Genomic DNA, 5787 nt, shown 5'->3' with positions numbered 1-5787 from the left:
CATGAAGGAAGATGGTAGGTGGTAGGCAGCAGGTGAGTTCAAACAAAGTGCAGTGACACATAAATCTGAAAATGCCTTGATGAAATCCAGTGCTTTCTATACAGCCTTTAAGAATTAATTAAAAAGCAAGCTCTTAGATGACTTAGAAAATCCCATAATCAAAGTTTTTAGCTCAGTTTTACCCAGGGTACAGATCTCTTTCCCTCTAGCCTTTATCTTTAAAAGGACCACACCAATCTTTTCTTTTGATGCACAACTCTGTTCTGCTTAGGATTAACAGCGAAGGGAAAATGAAGGTGAGACAAAAGGAGGAAGAGACAAGGGAAGCTGATAATAAAGGCCCGAAAAAGGTGTGCGTCAGATCTGACACAACCTCTAAGTTTCAAATATTCATTATTGATTTAAAGTCTTTGAACATTTCTGGTGTATTAGAAAAAAAAAACCCTCTCGTAAATTTCTTTTGCTCCCCCCCCCCCCGACATAGGATCTCATTATGTAGTCCTGCCTATCCTGAAACTCACCATGTAGCTCAGGCTGGGCTCAAGCTCACAGAGATCCACTTGCGGTTACCTCTCAAGTGCTAGAATTAAAGACATATGCATCTACCCACACCCAGCAAGAAAACTAACAATTGTATTATTTTTCTCTTAGATGTTTAAATTATAATGGGGGATGTTCATTCATAATATTTAAAAATACTTTTTTTTAATTATGTGTCTGTGTGTGGGCTGGGGGTGTGTGGGGTGTGGATACCAGTGTAAAGGGTAGAAGAATGCATCAGATCCCCTGGAGCTGGAGTGACAGGTGGTTATGAGTCTCCTGAGACATGAACTTGGGTTTCCTAGAAGAGCAGTATGTACCAACTGCTACACTGTCTCTCCAGCTCCCCAGTCACCATCTTTAGTTTTGTTGGTCAGGACTTCTGCTGTCCAAAAACAAGCAAAGGACAATTTAAGAATTTTAAGTATTTCTAATTTTTAAAATAGTACCGTGTTGTTTTATTCATGGTCAGACCATTAAAAAACATCTCTATCTTAGTTAAACAATGCCGAGTTCTTAAGTAACTTGTTTTTCTAGATTCTGGCCCTATCAACCTTCTTTAAAGGGCTGGCCGTGCTTTTCCCCAAGTTGGGGGAGATTTTTTTTAAAAATTAATAATTACTTAATATTTTACATCCAGACCACAGTTTTTCCTCACTCCTCTCTTCCCATTCCCTCCTCCGCCATCTTCCCTTCTTCCCCCACCCCCATCTCCTCTTCCTCTGTTTCCCTTCGGAAAAGGCAGGCCTCCTAAGGATACCAACCAAGCATGGCATATCAAGTTGCAGTAAGACCTTCCCTCATATCAAGGCTGGATGAGCCAACCCACTGGGAGGAAAGGGTCCCAAAACAGGCACAAGCTTCAGAGACAGACCTTGCTCCCACTCTTAGGAGTCCCACAAGAAGAGCAAACTGCACAACTGGAACATAGGTGGAGAAGATCCAGGTCTGCCCCATGTATGCTCTCTGGTTGGTGGTTTAGTAGTTTCTGTGAGCCTCTATGAGTCTAGAATAGTTGATTCTGTGGGTTTTCTTGTGGTGCCCTTGACCGCTTTTAGTCTCTCAGTTTTTAACTTATCACATACCCTAGTTCCCTAACTACTCCTAGAATATTGGAGTATGAAGCCAATAGGAAAAAATTCCTATTGGCTATCTATCCCTTTCCTTTTCTGCCCTATAACTACCCCAGCTTGGAAGTAATTGAATGATAGAGACCTCCTTGGCGAATGAGTAAATCTTGTGCAATTTTTAGTCCCTGTGTCTGTCTGCCCCATCCTTCTTGTCAATTATACATATGGTATTACTATAATTATCAAACACTCAACCAGCTGGAATATTAAAGGATGTTTTTTGCTTTTTTTCTCCAAATATTTTCTTCTTCCTTGAATTTCTGTTGCCATTTCTAAAGTTTCTTTCCATCTTTTTTCTATTTTAATTTCAAGCTTCCATGGTATCTGTATTTTGGGTCAGATTCCTGTATGCCTCATGGTATCAACTCCCTCAGTTCTTCCTCCAAGGTCAGCTCTTCCTACCTCATCTTGGTTTGTACTTCACGTGAGTGGTCCATGAGGGAAAGCAAGGCTATCCCTTGCCTTTTCTGGGTTATCTTCCCAGCCGAGCAAGCTAAGAATGATGGATGTTGTTTGGAGTTCCCTTTGAGGCCATTTCACATCCTGGGGAGTTCCCTTGACACCTCTCTCCTGCTCAGCTTGGGGACAGGGGAACATGTGCCTTTTATTTTTGGCATCTTTATGATCAAGGCCTCATAAAGTTTCTAAACTAAAAGGGCAAGGTTGCAGTGAACAAGAGAAAAGTTAGAAACCTCACTGAATTTAGACACTTGAGGAGTAGCAGGACAGAAAGGTCAAATGCTAGCAAACAAATGCTCTCAAAATGAACAAATACCCCCCAAATGAATAGAGATCCCGCAACAAGATTGAGATGCAAATAAATGGACCATTGATCAAACCAATGAGAGGTCTGCAGGAACAACTAACCATCATTCAGCCACACAGCCAACTCAAACAGTTGAGGACAAAGAGGCCCGTGTTGGTACCTGGTACAGCTCCAAGTGACTTAACCTTTTAAAATGGATTACCCTCTTGGTCCTGCTAAGGTACTAAAACTCTCCTAACAAAGAAAGTATAGCTCTTACTACCTTGCCAAAGGGTGGTAAGAGCCGAATATGAGTACCTATGGCCCCAGGAACATGGACTGGGGACTTCAGTACACAGGGTCTTTGCATTTGATACATCAAAATATATTAAGTGGTCTGTGAATTGTATTTGATAATTTGGAGCTTTTGGGCTAATGTCCAGTTATCAATGAGTGAATACCATGTGTGTTCTTTTGAGATAGGGTTTCCTCACTTAGGATATATGGTTTCTCATTCTCCCAACTCCTCCCCACTTCCCCACCTCCCCACCTGCCTCATTGCACACCCTTTCTTGCTCTCAATCATTAGAAAATGAAGAAACATCTGAAAACAAAAGAAAGAAAAAGGAAAAAAAAGAATAAAATAGGCTGAAATGAAAACAAACCTAAATAGGAGAAAATCAAGTTTCCAGACAGTAACAGTAGAAACCACTGTTTCAATGAGCCATGGAACTCAGATTGGAGGATATATATGTATGTATGTATGTATGTATGTATACATATATATATTGCATTTATTTCATTTGTGTGTGTTTGTCGGTTCATGCATGCCATGGTGTATATGTAGAGATCAGAGGACGCTTGCTAGAGAGGGTTCTCTCTTTTCACCATGTCGGTCTGGGGGATTGAACTCAGGTTGTCTGGTTCTGTGCCAAGCAGCTTTAATTTTGCTTGGCTGCCTGACTGGCATCTATGGAGAGAAAGCTTGATGCGACCCTTGGCTCAGGCCTCGTCCCTGTTTACTTTCTCATTTCAGTGCACACTGGTCTGACTTCTGGTGGTACTGAACTTCTTACCCAGGGTGTGTCTCTTACTTCTTAAGACCTTTGTACCAACCAGCCCAAAGAAAACAACTAAGAGCATATTAGTTATCCTTCTCCTGTCTGGGACCAAATATCTAGAAAAAAAAAAACAATTTAAGAAAGGAAGGATAATTTTTGCCTTACAATTTAGAAGAATGTAGTCCATCAATATGGGAAAGCCACGGTGGCAGGAGTAACTTGTGACCCTGGGGTCACAGAAAACAGGATTATGCTGGTGCTTTCTCCCTTCATTCAGTCCTAGCCCCAGATCACATTCAGGGGGTTTCTTCTCTCCTCAATACCTCTCTAAGGAGAGAAACAATCTCATAAATACTTCAATTTAAAATTTTTATTATAATAAATAAAATAATTATAGTGTAAGCACATGAGAGAATGTGTGTCTGTATGCATGTGTGCATGTGGGGTGTGTGTGTGTGTAAGCCAGAGGACAACTTTGTGAAGTTGCTTCTCTCCTTCTAACTTTACGTGGATTGAACTTGGGTCATCAGGCTGATGCTGCAAGTACCTTTATCCACCGACCAGGCACCTCAGGTCCAGGAAGTAGTTCTTAATCCAGTCTACTTGACAGCTGAAATTAACTAGCACAGCAGTTTCCAAGTCTGTGTTCTGTGGATGGATTACTTCTAAGACCCATTTCATACTGTTGTACCCAGAGGAAATGTGTGTAGTATTACTGTCTCCTGGTCTTTTTTGTTTGTTTGTTTGTTTGTTTGTTTTTTGAGACAGGGTTTCTCTGTATAGCCCTGGCTGTCCTGGAACTCACTTTGTAGACCAGGCTGGCCTCGAACTCAGAAATCCACCTGCCTCTGCCTCCCGAGTGCTGGGATTAAAGGTGTGCGCCTCCACACCCGGCTCCTCCTGGTCTTCTTATCCTGGTGTCACTTGTCTAGTCTTCTAAGCATTTTCTTATATCCTCCAAAATGGTCCAAATGAATGGGCATAGCAGCTTTCAGGAGATGTATCTCTTTATAAATAGTTCTAACTATAGCTGCCCAGCTAGCTCTTTCTCTTGTCTGTTCTTCAAAGTCCTGTTGTGGCTTGAATGAGAATCCTCCCCCAGAGTCTCAGGCATTTTATCAGTAGGTTCCCAGTTGGTGGACTGTTTGGGGAGTCTTGGGAGGTGTGGTCTTGCTGGAGGAAGTACACATCAGTGGGGGATAGGCTCTGAGAAGTTAAGGTCTTGTCCTACTTGTGGTCCTTGTGGTTACAAGTGTGTGCTTTCTGCTTCCTGCTCTTGCTGCCATACTTCCTGCTTCTGCTGCTCCACCTCCACTCTGCCTTGACGGACTCACCCCTGTGGAACTATAGGCCAAAATAAATTCCATCTTCTACCATAAATTGCCGTTAGTCCCAGTGTGTTAACACAGTAACAGAAAAGTAACTAAAACAATTGCCCGACAACAATGAGCACTAGAGTGAATTGGAACAAATGGAAAGCTTTTCAGATCTTTATAATTTGTTCACGGAACTATCTCCCCGAAACCTGAAGACTTTAAAGCAACCCCTCAGGAAATACCTTTTTCCTTTTTGGTGGGGGTTTCTTATCTGCTTACTGTCAATCATACTACTCGGTGGGAGTCATCTCATGAATAGCTCTTGTTTTACAGCTAATCACCGACTCACTATTGTAGGCATGTTGCATTGATTTCAAGTAGGGTGAGCAAAGAAAGTGAGATAGCATCATATTAACTTCCCTCGAAATCTGGATTTCCTCTCTCCATGCTGAACACAGTAACTGCTGCCAAGAAGGACACTTAGGTAAGAGAGTAGCATGTGAAATATGGAGTTTCTTGGCTTTTATACAGGAAGCTACTAGTGGTCTAATAAAAAGCTAATAATATACATGCTCTTGAAATGAGCACAACTGGAACTCAGTTTTGGTGATGATCTGATTGGAGTATCCTTAGTACACACTGGCCCAAGTGCATTATTTAGAATACGCTATGTTTAAAGATTGAAATAGATGGCTCAGAGTGTAAGGGACATTCTATGCAATCCTGGTGACTTAAGGTTTTTTTTCCCAATTTTTTATTAGTTGTTTACTTCATTTACATTTCAAATGCTATCCCAAAAGTCCCCTAAAACCATCCCCCTGCTCCCCTACCTACCCACTCCCACTACTTGGCCCTGGCCTTCCCCTGTACTGGGTCATATAAAGTTTACAAGACCAAGGGGCCTCTCTTTCCAATGATGGCCGACTAGGCCATCTTCTGCTACATATGCAGCTAGAGACACGAGCTCTGGGGGTACTGGTTAGTTCATATTATTG

Source organism: Mus pahari, chromosome X (assembly GCF_900095145.1).
Source record: "Mus pahari chromosome X, PAHARI_EIJ_v1.1, whole genome shotgun sequence".
In the NCBI taxonomy this organism is placed as follows: domain Eukaryota; kingdom Metazoa; phylum Chordata; class Mammalia; order Rodentia; family Muridae; genus Mus; species Mus pahari.
Note: the sequence above shows the minus strand (reverse complement) of the source record.